This window comes from Hipposideros armiger, unplaced genomic scaffold (assembly GCF_001890085.2).
Source record: "Hipposideros armiger isolate ML-2016 unplaced genomic scaffold, ASM189008v1 scaffold_64, whole genome shotgun sequence".
Classification (NCBI taxonomy): domain Eukaryota; kingdom Metazoa; phylum Chordata; class Mammalia; order Chiroptera; family Hipposideridae; genus Hipposideros; species Hipposideros armiger.
This window is the reverse complement of record NW_017731414.1, coordinates 2,470,850-2,490,328: the sequence shown is the minus strand read 5'-3', so window position 1 is coordinate 2,490,328 and position 19,479 is coordinate 2,470,850. Positions and strand designations below refer to the sequence as shown.

Here is a 19,479-nt window from a genome sequence, read left to right as displayed (position 1 = left end):
CCGCCCTCCCGCCCGCGCCGCCGGCCAGATAATGCGCCCCTCGGCCGCACACATGGAGCCCGGCGCCGGCGTCACCGCCCGGGACATGCGCACCAGGTCAGCGCGCCCGGCCCGCGGCCCCCAAAACACCGGGGAGCTCTTAAAGGCGACGCCGCCCGCCCGCGCCCGGGTGGGCGGGGCCCAGCGATCGGGGGCGGGGCCCGGGTGAGAAGGGCGGGGCGGGGCCAGCCGGTCGACACCGCCCCGGAAGCACCGCCCTCCCGACCGCGCTCCACGCTACGCCCTGCTCCGCGCGTCGGTTTCCCACGCGGGCTCGGGCGGCTTCCCAGCGCAGGGCTGAGGGGTCGCGGCCAGCTCACCCGCCGCAGAGCCGGCGGGCCGCGCCCAGGGATGACTCACGAAGCGCTCGCGACGCACTCACAGCTGACCTCGCTCCAGCTGAGCTGCGCGGCCAGGAGCAACTCAGCGGCTTTTGAAAACCGAGGTCAGAATGCCACCCTGGCGGGATCGTCACACAGAAGCTCCCCTCCCAGTGATTGGCTAAACCATCACTTCTCCAGCTCAGTTAAGAGAGTTCTACGAAGTAAGTTCCAGAACCACCCACTTCTAGACACTTGGGGATGACGGCGCACCTTCTCCAGTTACCTCCCAATCTGCCCGAGTGCCTCTGGGAGAAGGTAACCCCCCTTCCCTTCCAAGAAAGCAACAAATCTGCACCCTTCCCCCTCCAGTGACATGAAGGAAACACGCGAAACACACAGTCTAACCTGAAAGAGGATGGGCCTTGGAGATGTTAAACTACAAAAAGCTGAACACAATTTCAGCAGGGAAAGCTACCTATTAGCACAAGAAAGCTCTCAATATCAAGATTAGGTTGTGAAGAATCAAAAAAAGGCCCTTTTCTTGTTCTTTTTTAACGTTAAGATAATTCATGATGAGACATCCAGACTCCTGAATAGTGGCTTTTAAGGTTTTTTTTAATCACGTATCCTGATACATATTCATACAATTGAAACAAAAGTTTCACCAAAATACCTTTACCAGTTGCAGTGTACTCTGATATTTTCTATTCTATTTCATATTAAAAAAGAGAATCAATAATAATTCTGACCCAATTGCTCTTGACCCCAAACTTGAAAAACACCTAATGTAGAACAAGTTTTACAAATAAAGTTATTTTTCTTCTATGTGCTCCCCCTCAACTAGAAGTTCAAAAAAGCCCATCTTAATTCTGTGTTGAGTTCTAAACATAACTGGAAACTTTTTGTAGTTGAGTCCACCACCACCACCACCCACCCCCAAAATTTTCCAACTGTTTAATGCAACATCTGGCCCAACCTCCCCTGGGTCAAAAGAGAAGCAAGCATTCTTCAAACTAAACAATGATACAAAATACAAAGTGTTGACCCTCAAACTCATTCCCTGACCCATTTTTGTCAGTTTGCTTTGCTACAAAGAAATTCAAATGTTCAAATTCAAAAACCAAACAAAAACTATCTTATTCTCAAACAGATAACTTGGTATAGAAAAGCTCCCTGATCCCATGCGAGGATAGGTTAAAGCAAATATCCAGAATTTTCACTCTTAATTTGGCAGCTGTATATTTTGAGAACTGCTTTATTCTACAATAATTAATCAGATGATGTATATTAAAGCAATACAAGCAAGATATTACCTCACTGCTCCTCACCTGGGTCTTGATTAATGCCAACTTAATTAACTACAAACAGCAAAATGTGGTCAGGTGGGAGACCTGAGACTTGACATAGATGTAAGGATTCCAGAGTCTGAGCTGGCAAGCCCTGTGTGAGTCACCAAGGTGACAACCACCCTGTTTTAAAGAGGGAGGCATCAGCTGCAACTTATTAATGACATTGAGGTGTGCACTGGTGACAGGCAGACTGCTCCAGAGGGCAGTGCCAACTTCTCCAGCTGGGAAAGCAGCGGTGGGGGTGGGGTAAAATAGCTACAAGGTTTATTTTTGTGATAGGAAGAGAGAGACAGGTGTTTAGATGGGAAAAGGCGACAGTGAATCAAGACCCCATGCTCAAGTGGTGAATACTGAGGTTGGTTCTACTTAAGACCCTTCTGCCTCAGTGCCTAGTACTGGACTAAACAACAAATAGTTCAGCTGGATGATTATGAAATATGATGCAATCAACTTCAGATGCCATTCTAAAGCTAAAGCAACTCTAAGAGACAATTAGGGCTAGAACCATGTTTTCCTCAAAGTTTCCCCTCTGCCCTAAGAACAAGGCAGTCAAATTCTTACAGATACCAGTTACTTTAAAACACTTGTTACTTAAACAAAATTTTCTTCCAAATTCACTTTAAATTTCATATCCTTCACAGGTCAGATCCTCACAACTGAAAAATATTCTAATTATCTTTCTAATGTACTATTAGATAAACTTCTAAACACCATCTGAGCCTGGTCCTGCATAACAGAGGGACTAACAAAAAGAAATTTGAGCCAAAATCCGAGTTCAGGTCCTCTTTTATAGCAGAAATTGGTCAAAGACTTCACAATAGTGTGAAACTGAAAAGGACTAGCATCACCTACTGAATGTTTAAGGTACTGTACTTTGTTTTTAATCAAGAAATGTCTTTCGTTTCTGGTAGATAAAATTTAAGATGTCTTGGGGTATCCCAGTCAGGACCCCCTCTCATTTCGAGAGCTGTAACTTTCTGCTCTAATAAAATTATCCTCTGCTACAATCTGTAAAAAAAATTAAAATTAAAATTAAGATGTCTTATGTGATAAACACTGATTGACAAGAACTATCTAAGAGACCACTCATCCCAAGGGTTTTGCAGGCTGAGGAGCCTGCAGACACCAGCTCCAGAAGTTCACAGGCTGGTGGCACATAAAGACACAGAATTATTTCAGTGCAGAAAATGCATGCATAGTAAAGACTGAGGGATCACAGAGGAAGGGGTTGTTCCTCTGCCTGTGGAAGGATGGGGGAAATCTTTGTGGATGTGACATTTGAACCAGCTAACAGATGAGCATCCGAGGCACCCAGAAAAGCAGAGGCAAAGGCCAGAACTGGCTACACCTGGAGTGTGGGGGGCTTTGGGGTAGAAAGGGCTAAAAAGGGATAGATTCATTATACTTTAAACTTTCTAGATGCCTTTCTCTCTTAAAAAAAATAAATTGTCAGCTAGTTACTTAAATTCACAAGCTAAGCAGACCTACTTGTTTTATGAGCTCTCTAAAGAGTAAACAATGTACACATTCAAGTGTACCAGGTTTGGTTTTTTTTTTAAGTACCCTTATGACGAGAGCATGACCACTCTCCATACTTTGCATTTTTAATATTCTAAAGTCTACAACTGTGTTCATTGAATTTAGGGACAATATAACCACAATCTCTAAGAGAGGATTGTTTTAAAGTTTCTTATTTCATCCCAAATTCATATGGTGAGATTACAAAGTAGTTGGGTAGGAAAGGAAAGGAAAAGTTCGTTTCTATGTGAATTTGATTTCCTTAGTACTTTGATATTTTTGGTACTTTTTTCAAGGACCAGAAAATAGTGAAAGGGACTATTACAGTGATGCTCTATGAAAAATACAATATCCGAAGCATTACAGCTGCTAGAACAAATGTCATTTTTTAAATCACAACATTCTTACACTAGGAGTTTGTGAGAGACAGATCAGCACCCCCTTTGCCCCATCCCTATCATGTATGCTGAAAAGCTCTCTGAAACACAGCTCTTTGGAGATGGGCCACTTTGTCAATGTGTTTGTTTTGTTCTGAGTATCATTTTTAACCATGATTCTGAACAACTTCATGTCTGTGCAATGTGGAGTTCAGGCTCCATCTGCAGTTAGTCTCTGTGTGGTCCTGATGGCCCACTATTACAGGATTCTGAGTACAAATGCTTCCCTAAAGAGTTAAATACAAACTGCTCAGAAGTATCACTATGAACTGGAAGTGTATGTCCAACTCTGTCTTCATCTCCATATGCTACCAGTTGTCAAGGAATATCTTTTGTATCTATACATAGCTTACCAAAACAATGCCCACCTAACTTAGATCAATTTTAAGTCTGAAAAGTTAGTAAGTGAACCGACCATGTTTTCTATGAATTAAAGAATTAAAAGGGGGGAAAAATTAAAACTATCAGGAAAAAAGTCTATATGACAGTTTTAAGTCTAGAGATCAACCTATTCAAACCTGCTTAGCAAAGAGTGTTAGTCACATCATCAGTCTGCAAATAAACATCCTTGGTTTAGACATGAAGAAAAACATGTTTTAAAAACTTGGTATCCAGTTCACACCCCACTCCCCGGTTGTTAAATGGCAGATCTTCCAAATTGACATAGGAAGGAGGGAAATATCCTACCAAAAGTTTTCCTAATAGAATGGGTACTCTCCCTCCTCCCCTGGTGCCTAGCATTTCACTGTAGAAAAATACAGGTAGAGGGTCTTCCTAGTTTTCACCTTCACAGCTTGATAACAAAGACCATGCCCTCTTGCATGCTGACCTAGTCAGGCCTACATTTTACCAATTCCTGGTTTGGGAAGAGTAAGATCTTTATTTCAAATTTAGGTCCAAAGTTAACCTTCAATAGAGATACTTTGAGAGGTTAAATACAAAGCTTGAAAACTTTATAAGCCTAAACCTTGAAAATGCCATGCAAGTTAAAAAATTGTCCTATGTTAAAAATTTTAGACCAGCTTGAATGACAATTCTCAAAGGAAAAAAATTCAGAAGCAGCCCCCAAATCTGTTCTCTTGAAGCTCCTTTACAGATTAAATTCCATGTAGGCTGCATACCATTACAAAAAGAGTCTAGTTGGTCTGATTTCACTGGCCATCATTGGTTTCTGATTGAAAAATGCTTATTGAGAGTTCAATTTAAGTATTTTTTTTTAATTTTATTGGGGAATTGGGGGAGGGGAACAGTGTTTGGGAATCAGGGAAGGGGAACAGACAAGCTGCTGTGCTTTTGTTCTTCAGTCTAGTGTGGAGGACGTGGCTTCACTGGCCCATGTTGGTATTATCATTGCGCTCTTCCTGGGTGAGAGAGATGGGTCGCCGGCCACTAGACGGCCGCTCACAGCAGCTCATGCCAGCTGCCGGCCACTCACACTGGCTGCCAGCCACTCACAGTAGCTCATGGCAGGCCCCGCTGCAGCCTACGCAATCGCCGGCGACTCAGGGCAACCCAGCTCCAGGTCGAGCTGTTTTCATCTTAGCTGCAGAAGGCGCAGCGACACTGGCCCTCATGTGGGATCCAAACTGCGGCCCTGCTGCTCAGAGCCAGCACTCCCAAGCCAACTCTTAACCAACGCGCCACACAGCCGGCCCTAAATATGATCTTAACTTGAGTTTAATCTTCAGTCCTACTAAGGCACATTATATAAAACTGTCTACCCCTGAAGGTAACTTCGGGCTTTACTTATCAAAGGTGCCCAGTTCAAACTCTGACTTTTAGACTAGCATAACCTCCTCAGGTCAAGAGAGCTCACCAAGCAGTTTTTCATCTCCAGGTCCCTGCCTGTGCATATGCTGTTCCTCTCCCTAGAATGTCTAGCCACCTACTAGCGAGCAGCTCTCTTTATCACCCCTTCCTTTGCCGGCCCTCCAAATTGTCCCCTCCTTCCCCGATCTAACTGCAGCACTTCACTGCACTTACCAGTTCATGAACCTGTCTTTTCCTAGTAGCCTATGATGAGCTACTGTGTCCAGCCAGGTGCCTGACCCTTAGCAAGTTAAATGAATATGTCCATCACCCTCAAAGGTGAGGCTTTTGCTAGTGCATACTGCAGCCATGTAGAGTATAAGTTTGAGCCTTTTTCTTAATTACCACATTATGCTTCAGGACGTACTACAAGGCCATATGGTAAGCACACCCAGTGTAAGGCTACAATGAACTAAGGGAACTCAGGGAAAAATCAGCCAATACAGGAACCTCTAGATTACAGCACTTGGGTCATGAACAACAGCCTATGGCCTCAATGTGAACTGGTTTGCTCTCAGGCAGTATAAATTGCCCTAGATAGCTGTCCAAACTTGGGTGCAAACCTTGAGAGGAACAGTCAGCCTTGATACAATTCTGTAACAACTCCTTTACAGGGCATCTACAACAATCTGGTCACTTGCTTTGTGCTTACCATCCCTACCCCACAAATGAGGAAACTGAGGCTCAAAGAGCTTAGGCCACTTTCCTGAGGTCACAGAGCCAGCAAGTGGTTAAATCTGGATACAAACCCAAGACTTTCTGGCACAAAAGTTTCTACTACACACAGGGCCTCCCATGGTACTTCTACAATGCAATGAAGACAACCACAAAACATCCTTCAAGAGCACACACAAGACACCTATCTGCTGTCTGCTTCCTTAAGTTCTATACACATCTCCAGAGCATCCCTCTGCAGGCAAGTTCGTGCAGGGAACACTGTGAAAATGCAACAGGAAATCATCCTGTGGCTACTTTGCCAGAGTTCTAAGTTTGTGGGTACATTAGCTGAGACCCCAGAATTGCCAAGTGCAGGTTCCCTGGCGGCTCCCAACTCTGACAAAGCCACTTACCAAGGAAAAAGTGAGAACTTGAATGTGTTTTCTGTGCTCAAATTGGGGCCTAAGAACTCAGCCTGGAGGGCGGGGGAACAGGAAGTGAGGAGGTAGCAAGCATCCACTTCCCAAGGACAGCAGGGCCCAGAGGTGGGAGCCTGGTCACACGCACAGTTGCATTACTTGTTCACGCCCACTTCCGGCCTGGGCCTGCCTCTTCACCTCCAGTCAGTAGTTGGGTGGAAGGAAAGAAAAAGACAGACTAACCAGAAACTCTCCTTATAATACTCTCCCTCTCCCTAGAGCCTGTGCCCCGAATGAGTATCCACCCCAGCCACAGCTCTCTGGCTCCCTCACCAATACACTTACTTAAGGAAAGCACCTGTCACATAACTGACCTATTTTATTGTATAGACTAACTTAAAACCTTGGCCACAACATAGGAAAAGTCAAAATAGCGCTTCCCCAAACCCAGTAAGAGGGAATCCTAGGACAAAGGGAACTTCATGCACCAAGAACCTATTAATACACAACAAAGCAGTCTATTTGAAATCTCACTTTTCCCATGCCATAAACAACAGCCAAGCACTCCTCTTGTCTGAATTTTTAAGATTTCAAACTAGGCAGGAAGAGCTTTTAGAACTGTTTATCTCTGCGTAATATGCACTGCCATGAAGAAATGCCACAGGATTCCAAAAACACACTGCCACCAACTTCAAGAAAAGCAAAGCTGAAAATGCTCCTGGCAGTGACCATCCCAGACTCTCTCTTGTTTCTCCAAAATTACAGCCGCAGTCATCCTGGATCAACTAGTGCCAACAGCCAACAATTAACCAGGAAAATGCCATAATTTCTGTCTGCTTTTAGAGGCAGGAAACAAGCAAGAAGCCCAGTGAGGAAATCAGAAGGGTAGTGAGGTTTCACTTCTAAACCTCCAAGAAACAACACCCCAAGCTCCCAACATCCAGGGACATTCCCAAAGAAGTCCTGCGATATTCTTCCATTAGTTCATTTACTTGTCTGCGTCTGGGATGTAAGCTCATTGAGGGCCTACTGCATCTGTCCTGCTCACTGCTAGGCCCCCAGCACCCAGGATGGTACACCTGGTGCATGGTAGGCACACAAACATTGCTGAATTATTTGCTGGCATATAAAGTAAATAAGCCCGAAGATTTAACTCTTTATATTTTTCAATCCAATTTAAGTTGCACAAAAACAAAACAAAACAAAAATACACACACCTTATGGCCACATTAGGAAAACCTGAGGTAAGTAAAGCCCTTACTTGAGAGTTTGAATGTCCCTTATAGGCCAGTTTGGAGGGATAAATTCGTATAAAAATGACACTCCAGTATAAACAAAGGCAGCCAGGCTGTAGAGAGGATAAAGCCAAACTTCATACAACAAATTAAAAATAACACCATTCATTCATTTGGATGGAACAACTCCATACAGTAGTTATTTCCCAATTCCAAAAGAGGTCAGTTTCTTTCTTATCATCAAGATCCCACAGGGATTTAATGCCCCCCGTGTTGTCTCCAACAGGAAGGAAACCCTGACTTCCCTAGCTATTTCAGTTATATAAATCAACAGTTTACAGTCCAGAGTTAGAAGTTGGGCAGTGTTAAGACCACATGCCTTTTAGAGCTGCCCACCAACGGATAACCATGTTACATTACATCTAATAAATGTACTTAGATCAATATCATTTCTAACTATCCAATGGTTTTTACTGCTGTAAGGATCTTTCAATTAAAAAAAAAAAGTTTAAAAAACTTCCTATTAGATAAAAGAGACTTGGTAGTGGCGCCACCATCCACCAGAGTGAAGTCTGTGGAACACAAGAGAGACAGCATAATTTCAAAAGGGATAGTAACCCTTTAAAGTTGTTTACCTTATTTTTTATATATTAAAAATAATAAACTTTGCTCCTTCCTCATATAACGGAGTAACTGTCCCTAAAAGAATTAAGAGAAATTTAAGATTAGTGGATATTTCTTGGCCTCAAAAGTCAGTGTGTGTGTGTGTGTGTGTGTGTGTGTGTGTGTGTGTGTGTGTGTGTGTGAGAGAGAGAGAGAGAGAGAGAGAGAGAGAGACAGAGAGAGAGAGACAGAGAGAGACAGAAAGAGAGACAGAGAGAGAGACAGAGAGACTTTGACACAGAAACATGAAGGGAGGGAGTGGGAATATTTCAAGGGGGGTAACCCTTCAAACTTGGAAGCAGCCCAATGAGGGCCTAGCTCGGATTTTCACCCATTATTTCCCCCTGGGTTTTAGCTATCAGGGCAAGCGCCATCTGTCCCCACACTAGTAAGTGAAAAGGACTGGGCCCAACTCACCCCCATGATTTTAGGGCTCTCACTAATTGCTAAGCAAGAATCCTCTTAAGAAAAAAAAAAAACTGTCCTGCCCACCCCCAGATGCAGAGTTAGCATCTCCGCAGCTCTATCCTAAGAGCTCAAGGTGAATTCTGATCTCCTCATGGGCACTAAGCCACACACTGGCCCTCTCAAAGTACTATTATTGTGTGGCATCAAATGCCTTTGTACATCATTTTCCCAGCCTTTTGTCCCCAAATCTGATCCATTACCCTAGAAGAACAGTTCTTCTTTCAAGGTTCTAATGCTTAAGAGATCACTCACCAGTTAACTGCTGCCTATCACTCACTCATGCAGTCCCAAAGTATGGATGTGATCCTTTACGTTTATGGTTCTCCTACTATTTTCTTCCCACAATTCTTCAAATTCATTATAATCCTCTATCTTGCCTACGGTCTAATTATAGTAATAGATCTCCCTACTTGCCCTTAACTCACAAATTATCCCATTTTACAGAGGGAAAAGGCAAGGCCAAAGCAAATACAAATGCCTGCTACACAGCAAATCCATCTCACATCTGCTATCTGAACACAAAAATGCTACAAGACCCAGGAGGGCAGTGGGCTTTGCAAGAGACATACCAAGTTTCTTTCTCTTCAGGCATATTTAATTTAGCCTTGGCAGAATGTCAAGTGCTTCTTGGTCTGAGCGTGCAGGCCAGAACCCTAATCTCCTGAGCACAACAATCAACCTTTACTGCACACCAACCATGTGCTGGCCGCCTCCTGTTCATTCTCTCAGATTCATTCATTCATATACGTCTAGGAAGCACTTCCCATCCGTAAGTGTCTTCACACACATTTACAGAGATGTTACCCCTCAAATATTTAGTAACATGCCAATTTTGTGCCATAACTTGTCCAAGGCCACACAACTAGGGAGGACAGACCCAGAATCTGAATCAGGTGCTTCTGACTTCAAAGCTTTCCCCTCCCTTTCTAACACCTTACCTTGCTGGTTCTGTGGGTTTCATTTAATATAATAAATATATGTGCCAGCACTTCTCTGCCCTGTCTCAGGACACCCTAAGCCCTGAGCTTCCCATCATCTTTCCCCTGCCCTTCAGGGCAGTGCCTACAGCTGACCAGGAAGAGGCAGTAGAAGAGCAACCAGGTCTGCAGCAGCTTCTTGCCTGGACTTGACTACCCTAGGAGCAGAGGGCCCAGGAAACTCTCCAAGCACTTCTCCAACAGAAGAAAATAGCTCGAGTTGAAACTTGTGTCCACATGGTCCACCGACAGATTTAGAACTCAAATTATAGCCTCGGCAGGAGTCTTCACAAAGGACTCAAATTAAGCAAGACCCAGATGGAAATGAACAGAAGAGAGACAGCCGTAAGTCAAACTGTAAAGTGAACTGCAGTTCTCCCAGAGTCAGAGGCAAGAACTCGTTGAAACACTAAACCAAACAGGAGTTCAGTCTATATTTCAGAACTCCACTTCAGGAACGTCCTCTCCACATTTTTAGCCTGAAACTTGTGCATGGACACAAAGTGGTTACAAGTTACTCAGGTTTCAAACTGAGTTCATTCCTGTCCTTTGGACCATCTCTCAATGCCAGCATTCATCTACTTGGGCTCCAGAGAGCTCTGCGTTCCGCAAAGCAGATAAAATTAGCTACCGGAATGAACTTGGAATCCAGGGTGGGCCATTAAAAAAAGTACACGAGATTTATAAAATCCACGTAAAAATTTCCTTTGGGCCAGGCTGAAGTCACCTAAAACTTAGAGAAATTAAGTCAAACCCCGTCCCTTGCCTCCTTGTCCACCCTTCCTGGATCTAAGGTGACCCATTTCCTGCTTCTTGCCCTGCCTTTCAAACCAGAGTGGCCCACAAACTGAGGAGCTTCTAGAGATTGGGGGGTATATCAAAAGGCCTGGGGAGAGAAAAGGCAACAGAAAAACCTGAAGGAGCGTTTTTTTTCATTCCCCCCTCCCCCCTTTTTGGGGGAGGAGATGAGTTACACTGTGCGGAGGGAGGACAATGCAAGGGACAGGAAGTAGATCAGTCCCACAGCTTGACAGTGTGATAATGGGCAGACAATGTTCCAGCCCTGTCCCTCCTAACTCTGTACTGGTCTGACAACACAGTGGTGGCCCCATGACTCAAAAATGGAGTAACCAAGGTGGTCATCTGGCAACAGCTCCTGCTTCCCCAAATCTGGCAGGTATTAAATTAGGACAAGAGTAAAGAGTGGGTTTTGGTTTTTTGTTATTTGCCTCTCGGTCTCCCCATTTCCCTTCCAGCCACAAAATCCTCCAGGTTTTGTAAGCTGAGGTAAAAGTTCAGAGAAAACTCCCAGTCTGGCAAGAAAGAAGACTGAAGGGGCAACACATTTCTGGTCTCTCCTCCCAAGATGGAGGGAAGTGGGTCCCACAAACAGAAATAAGGGAACCCTGACGTTCCAAACAGAAATAAGGGGAAAGTTTCTCAGAGAATCAGGAGGGAAACCTCAGGTAAGGTGGAAGAGGAACCCCTCTGAATGCAAGGGTACCCCTCAGAGAAGTGAAGAAATCCACCATATCTCCTATCAGGAGGGGGGATATCTTGGAAAAGTAGAGGCGCACTTCAGAGATGTTAAGAACCCATAGGAGTGGGACATCTCATGTTAGGGGGAGAACCTCTGGAGAAGCCAGGGACCCCTCCAAACATTGCAGCACCCATAGATTAGTAGGGAACCTAAAAGAAATGGAAAATATTTTGGAAAAATGGACAACTTTCCCTCAGAAAACTAAGGATCCAGTCAGATGTATGGGCACTTCAAAATAGTGAGGGCTCTCTCAGGAAAATGGAGGCACTCATCAAAAAGTAGGGGGTCCGATCAAACGTGGGGAGAGCTCAGAAAAGTGGAAAACACCTCCAAGAAGACTTGTGACATAAGCAGGAACACCTCAGATTAATTGAGGGACACTTGGGAAAAATAAGAGTTCATCCAAATAAGTGGGGACAGAAAAGCAGGGAGAACATCTCAAAAAGGTAAGGGGAAAAGGGACATATGAAAAGAGGGAGACACCTTAGAAAGGCAAGGGGAAAATGGGGACTTACCAAAAAAGTGGGACAACAGCTCAGAGAAGCTGGGATCTCCTCAGAGAAGGTGGGAGGCAATCCCTGAAAAGGCGGGGTAGGTCGGTCTCCTCAGAGAGGTGGGGGACCCCAGAGAAGTGAGGGGAGGGTGTCCTAGAAGCAAGAGTGTCTCCTGGGGTCCATCAGGGAGGCAGGGGATCCTTAGGAAAACAAGGGGTCCCAAAAAGGTGAGGGGTGGCCCTCAGACAGGTGAGGTCCCTCAGGAAAGTGGAGGGTCCGTCACAGAAGGGGACTCCCCTCAAAAAAGTGCGGGTCTGCTTAGAGAGACGAGGCCCTCAGAAAAGTGGGGTCTTTCACAGGTGAGGTCCCTCAATGAACGGGGAATCTCTGAGAGAGGCGGAGGATTCCCTCAGAGAAGCGAGTCTTCGCAAACAAGGGGGTCCACGCACTGGAGGCGGTTCCCTCGCAGAAGCGGAAGCCTTAGAGAAGCCCGGGGCACCGGAAGCCGGGGACCCGCCACCAGCGGCGCCGGCCCCTCACTCACCGAAGTTGCTAGGCGCCTCCGCGGGTGGCTGCTGGGCCCCGGGCAGCCTTGGGAGGTAGGGTCGGGTCCGGTCTTCTCGGGTCCCGCGGCGGCGGCTCCCTCAGGTGGCGCCCGCAGTGGCAGCGGCGACAGGACGACGGACGGTCGACCGACCGACTGCGCGGGCGGCGCGAGGCGCGTTCGGGCGGCAGGGGTGCGCGTGCGCGCGCCGGGGCGCTGACCCCGGGCGGGAGGAGCCGCCACGCCGCGCCGCGCTAGGAGCCGCAGCTCGGTCTCGCCGCTCTGTCTCACACTGAAATTGCCCGCTTCGCAGCCCGGCTTCCCCGGTTGCTAGGCAGATTTCGGTTCACACACTTCCGGGTTGAGGCGCGTCTCGCCGAGTGGCGGCACCGCAGGCCAATGAGGTCCGGCCGGGGCTCCTGGGATCCGCGCCCCACGGAGGGTGTGGCCAGTCTCACGATGGACAGTGTCCAACGGCCAATGAGAGCGCTGGCCGGCTCGCCCTCGGGATCGCGCCGGAGGCCTGGGCTGGCCTGAGGAGGTGGAAAAGAGTGACTGACAGGCTATCTGCCAATGGTAGAGTGGAGCGAACCTCAGAGCCAATCATGACCCTGTGGAGGTGGGGCTTCGGCTTCGGGGCGGGAACGCCACGAAGGAGGGGCCTGGGGGACGCGTCAATCTGTGGCCGGCTAGCTTGGACCCCAGGGGGCTGTTCGACTGGGCTGCCCCGCGGCCGACAACTGTCTGGGCAGGGGGTTCCCCGCAGTGCTCAGCAGGGGCGCCCCACCCACAATGCACCGGAGGCGGCCTTGGCCAAGCGGGCGTGGAGCGGGCACGCTGGGCGGTGGGCGGTACCGCGTGAGGCGCGCTCCGAGGAGACTGGGCGAGCCTTAGCCCAGCCTTGTTCCCGAGGGAATTCATTGCTCCTGTGCTTTTTTTCTGGCTAGAGTTGTGGGTTCGACCCTCTTCTGAGGGGAATCTTCAGGATTCTTTTCCTGGCACCAGTTCTGAGGAGACTTTTCAGGAATCTTGCCCCTGGCTCCTCTTCTGGAGAGAGTTTTGGAGGTTCTACCCCTGCCCGCTTTTCTCAGGAGAATTGCCAGGGTAAGGCTGCATTTTGTAGATTTGGAACCCCGGCTCTCTTTTCTAAGAAAACTTATGGAGTTTCGGGCTCCTGCCCCCATTACTAAGGAGAATTTGGGGAATTCAGGGCCCCAAGTTCATTGCCTTTCCCGAGGAGTATTTGGGGAGCATACTCTGCGTCTTCTGAGCACTACTGGGGGCCACTGGCTCTCTTCCTCCCTTATGTGAGGAGCAATGGGGGTTTGTACCCTGGCCTTCATATCTGAAGAGAACTTGGGAAATACTTATCTTGTGTGCCCCTCCCCCGACCAAACGAGAAATCTGGGACTTCAAGTTCCCCTCCTCTCTCCAAAGAGGAATTGCACATCGATGCCCCCTCACTCCTTTTACTAAAGAAATGCCAGGGAGTGTGTGTTCCTGTGCTTTTACTAAGCAGTGTCTGAGTGTTGCAGGAAGGGATCCTTTTTTCCTAAGAATTGCAGCCATTTGACTCCTCTTTCCTCGAAAATTGTGGGGAGTTATACTTCCTTTTTGGAAAAGCAACTCATTTGGCCCTCTTTCCCCTTTTTTTTTTTGAGGAAAATTTTTCGGTGCCGCTGTCTACCCTTTCCCAAGGTCAAATCTGTGACCCATCCTGATTCTTTCCCTTGTCTAGCTCTTCAGTCCCAGTTTCCTTCTCTGCTGGGTGGAGTCCTTCCAAGAAGCACCCTTGCTTTCCGCCCACCCCCAGACAAAACTAATCAGTCATTCAAAGTCCCAATTGTGTTTGCACTTCTGTTGTAGCAGGTACCATGTCCTAACAGGTGTTGGAGACCTCTGTCTTCCCCCAGTTGGTCTGAACTCATTGCCTGATTTTCCCCTTCCAAAAAACCCAGTTTTGCTCTTAGGGAACCAAACATCTATTGAATCGAAAGGGGTTAAAAAGGCAGCAATGAAAAACACCCACAACACTGAGGATTCAACATGGCAAACTTGTATCCCCCTACACACACACATACACATACACACACACACACACACACACACACACAGACTTTGTGCACAGAAGTATGCAAGGTGCTGAGATACCTAAATTACAGGACAGAACTTGAGAGCCAAGATGAAAACAACGAAGGAAAATAGGCCTGTTAGGCAAGGCCAAATGTCACACTAAAGAGATACCAAGAAAATGTAGGAATGAAGAGGAGGAAGTGATTAAATGAGATAATGGATGTGAAAGTGCTTTGTAAACCATGAAGCAGTGTACCCCTGTGGAAAGGATTATTGTTATTGTTACAAGTGGGCTGACATTCCCGTAAGAAAAGTAAAGAATAAATTCTGAGAGTCACAGGGATAGGACATGGATAGGGAGCCCTGTGGGGCCTGACTCAGCTTGTACCAAAGTAGCAAGGCTGGCAGTGTCCTTGGCTAGGAAGGAAGCCACTGGAAACATGAAGACAACACGTTCCCAGAGTACCTTGTTTGCACCTCTGTTGTAGTAGCACTTACCGCATTCTGCTGGTGTCTGGGACAGTCTGGGTGGACAATAAACACTTGGAATGGTGGTTGGCAGAGTTGGGGTTTACCCAAGCCTGTTACTCTAGCTAGGCCAGTTACTTTCCTCAACCATATCAGAAGTGAGAACACCGGTCTCTAAAGGTTACACTGGGGATTGTGAGCCTTGCACCATGCCTGGTGCACAGAAGGCCTCGGGAGGTTTTCCTTTCATTTCAGTTACTAGTAAGGATTCTTGCTGAGAGCAAGAATCAAGCCTCATTCATTTAAGTAATCCCTCAGTGCTTTTATAGTTGTTGAATTGAACTAGGATCAAAGAGCAGCTCATTGTCCAACCCCTTCATTTCATACATGAGAAACTGAGAGGCCCAGAGGGCAACTGTGACTTGTTCATATCTCACTGCTACTTTATGGCTGGATCCTAAGCTTGCATTGCCTAAATCTCACTTTGGGCCTATGTGCAGGAAAGGGGAGAAGGGGGACCTGGGTCCTTGAGTCCTTGTGTAAAGCAGAGCCTTGTTGAGAACCTAAAACTCCCTGAACCCTATCTCTCTCTTAGACAAGCTGTAGGAAGTTTCTGGATACGGTCTAATAGAGATCCCAAACTCAAGAGCAAAGGGCAAATGGGGACCCTGATCAGGGTCAAAGCCATCTAAATTAACTTTGTCAAAGGAAGACTGCAAATGAATTGAGGTTATTTCAGGGCTATTCTGTGTAATTTCCAGACTGATCCCTGGAAATGTCAGGACCTATAATTACATCTCACCTTTTTATTTTAAGGATGCACAGAATTTCTTTGATTCTCTAGAAAAGGACATTGCCTGAAGGCAGAGATGTTGGATTAAGAGATGTAGGTGAAGTCTAGAATCCTAAGCATAAACCAGAGTCCCATTTGGCTAGAAAATTGTATCCTCGAGGAATCCAAGGCAAATGGGCATTTGTCAAAAGGAGTGAAATGCCCCACCAAAATGGATGACATGAACACAGCTTCTGACATAAAAAATGTGACCCATACCAAGAATGGGCTTTCCTTTCCACAGTGGTAGCACCGATTGCATCTCTCTGCACCAAGGTGTGTCCCTTCCTGGGTCTGAGAAATCATGTGGGCAAACTGGATAAGTGACATTCACATCCAAATATGGAAATGGAAACTGAGCCAGATGACTGCACAGACAGCAAGGAAGGCAGGGCTTCAATGGTAGAAAAACGAGGGCCTGATTGATGGGTGCCAACCTGCAGAGACCTCCTGTTGGTGTTGTGGTCTTGGACTAGGAAGAGTACCCACTGACAAAAATGAAAGCTGGTTAATACCAGTGGGAAGGGTATTAAGCACAAAAGTTAAAGCCCTCCAGTGTCACTCAATGACAGTGGCAGTTCAGGTGCACACAGCAAACAAAGTGCACCCTCCATCATTGCCTCCTAAGATTCTTGGAGTGCATAATTCATTTGGGTTTGCCAAGCACTTTGAGGTACACCTATCTGAAACGCTGATCTACTGAAACTTGCATCCTTTGGCAGGTCCATTGGAAATGGCCTTGGTTCTCCCAGAGAAAGGTTAGTAAAAAGTCAGGGTCTGTTTCCACATTGAGACCTCCAGGCTCCCTGCCTTTGGCTTCCATCCAGACCAAGCCAGGCTTGTCCTTTCTGCTACTGTTCAGCCACTAACACATCTGCTTACCGAAGCTCTGGTCTTCTTTATGATAATTTTCTCTTGGATTGTTGCCAAAGCATTGACAAGAGAGCCAGGATAGAGAGACCCTCCCCCAGTTTTATAGAAATTATAGAAATCTGTCTGGTCAGCATAGATTCTCTCTTCTTCCTCCCCTGTGGGGCTGGCACTGGGTGGATGGCAGGATGAGCTCTGAGAGGTTGGCCTGGAATGAAAGAAAATACCCAGTGCCTCCATTTTATTTGTTCTTTTGGACAAGTACCTTTCAAGAGTTCATTCATTCATTGCTATAGTGGCCTTCAGTATCTGCAAGTTCTATATCCTGAGATTCAACCAATCGCAGATAAAAAATATTTGAAAAAAGATAGTTAAGTTGTTACTGACCTGTACTATGTCTGTACTGAACATGTACAGACCTTTTTTCCTTGTCATTATTCCCTAAACAATTTAGTAGAACAACTATTTACGTAGCATTTACATCATATTATGTATTGTAAGTGATCTCGAGATGTTTTTAAAATATACAGGACAATGTGTGTACAATGTATGCAAATACTCCATTTTATGTAAGGGACTTGAGCATTCCCAGATTTTGGTATCCTTGGGGGTCCTTGAACCAATCCCTGGTAGATACTGATCCCGTATGTAAATGTATTACAATATTTTAATGGGCCCCTAACAAGAGCTGGGCACCTTGGGGTAGAACAAAGCACTAGGGAGGAGGCATCTCTGCTTACCCTGGTCCTCAGGCCTCCTGTCCCCTTGCTCACAGGCAGCTGTCACCAGTCTCTCTCCCTCTTCCTCTCTCTCTCTCTCTCTCTCTCTCTCTCTCTCTCTCTCTCCTCTCTTTCGTCCCTCCAGAGAGGTTCTATTCCACAAACAGACCTATGAGGCCCACTTTGATTTTGTGCACACACGCACAGAAGCATGGTGCATATGCTCTAATCTTTTAAAGGTAAAGTAAGTGTTCTGATGGGGAATCCTTCTCACCATGAATGGGAGGGGTGGTGCCACCTTCAATCAGTAGCTTGGGACTGTCCTTTGGGATTTTGTTCCAGCCTCTTAAATGTTCCTGAGAACCAGCACCTTTAGCCCCACATTGCAGTCCACCCTGCCTTGGGGCCTTCACAGGAAGGGGAAGGTCCTAGGATCTTTTGGTCAGAAATATTTCCACATGTCAAGGGTTAGGAAAGGCCATACCTTTTGCTCACATGTAGAGATTAACTTACTTTCTTACCAGTGCAGGAGTCACCAGGGCCCCGTGGCTGGAAACCTTTGCTCTGCTCCAGGTGACACTGAAAGCCAGGAGGTTGCAGCTTGGGGCCAGATAGGACCTGTGGCAGGGGGTTAGGTGCAAGGGCCCAGGTTCCTTATGCAAGCTGTTCACCCATGGCTACTCAGAGGCCTGTGGTCACTAGCTGGATGCTGTGGTGAACAAGTTGAATGGAGAGACACAGACTGATGAGGAAATGAACAAGGTGATTTTAACTACTAATGAAGAAGAAGAGTAATTGGGTTGTGACACTGTAACTGGGGAGGCCTCCAGCCAGGACAGGAGTTGGAGGCTTGTGAGCAGGTTTAGAAGAGAAACCTGAATCTTAACAAGGACTCAGCCTGGGGACGAGCTTTCTGAGCAGAGGGGACAGTGGGTGCCACAGCCCTGAGGTGGCAGTAAGCACAGGGCCCACTGATATGGGGTCCTGCAAGTAGGCAGGATTTTATTCTGAGGGGAAGAAAAAGTAAGCATTCTGCAAAGTGCTGTGAACTCTGTTTTCCCGGTAAAATTCCTTGTTTGGACTCAGTAATCTTCCAGCTGATTTAATTCCTATGTTCATTTATTTTTTTTTTAAGATTTTTATTGGGGAATTGGGGGGATGGGAACAGTGCTGGGGAATTGGGGGAAGGGGAACAGACAAGCTGCTGTCCTTCAGTCTAGTTGTGGAGGACATTGCTTCACTGGCCCAAGTTGGCACCATCATTGCGCTCTTCCCGCAAGAGGCAGATCAGTCGCCGGCTTCTGGACAGCCGCTCACTGCAGCTGCTGGCCGCTAACGCTGGCTGCTGGCTACACATGGAAGCCCATGGCAACCCACTGCAGCAGGGGCTGTAACCTACGCCCGCCTCCAGCGACTCACAGCAACCCAGCTCCAGGTTGAGCTGTTATTCAGCATCTTAGCTGTAGAGGGCAGTGTCACTGGCCCTCATATGTGGGATCTGAACCGGGGCCCTCTGGCGTCCCAAGCCAGCTCTTAACCATCGCGCCACTTGGCCAGCCCAGTTCCTATGTTCTTTTATTCAAAGATGTTCTTGGGCCGGCCAAGTGGCGCGTTGGTTAGGAGTTGTCTTGGGACTCCAGCTCTGAGCAGCAGGGCCCCAGTTCAGATCCCACATGAGAGCAAGTGATGCTGCACCCTCTATAGCTAAGATGGTGAACAACAGCTTGACCTGGAGCTGGGCCGCTGTGAGTCGCCAGCGACGGCTAGGCTGCAGTGGAGCTGGCTGGCAGTGGGCATGAGCTCCCGTGAGCTGCCATGAGCCACTGTGAGCGGCCGTCCAATGGCCAGCGAGCGACTGCCTCACCTGGGAAGAGCGCAATGATATACCTACATGGGCCAGTGAAGCGAAGTCCTCCACAACTAGACTGAAGAACCAAAGGACAGCAACTTGTCTGTTCCCCTTTCCCGATCAATTCCCCAATGCTGTTCCTCTCCCCCAATTCCCCAATAACATCTTTAAAAAAAAAAAAAAAAAGATGTTCTTG

The 19,479-nt window shown here is 47.0% G+C and overlaps 1 protein-coding gene across 2 annotated transcripts in view; it reads right to left on the bottom strand.

Annotated features, from left to right (window-relative positions):
• GATAD2A (GATA zinc finger domain containing 2A) overlaps window positions 1–12,751 on the bottom strand; it is a 100,194-nt gene extending 87,443 nt beyond the window's left edge. Inside the window, exon 1 of one of the 2 annotated variants that reach the window (XM_019641987.1) lies at window positions 12,473–12,751. The gene's annotated coding sequence lies outside the window, so the exon portion shown is untranslated. The remainder of the gene's footprint in view (window positions 1–12,472) is intronic. The other variant, XM_019641982.1, reaches the window with a different exon arrangement.
• Between the last annotated feature and the right edge of the window lie 6,728 nt (window positions 12,752–19,479).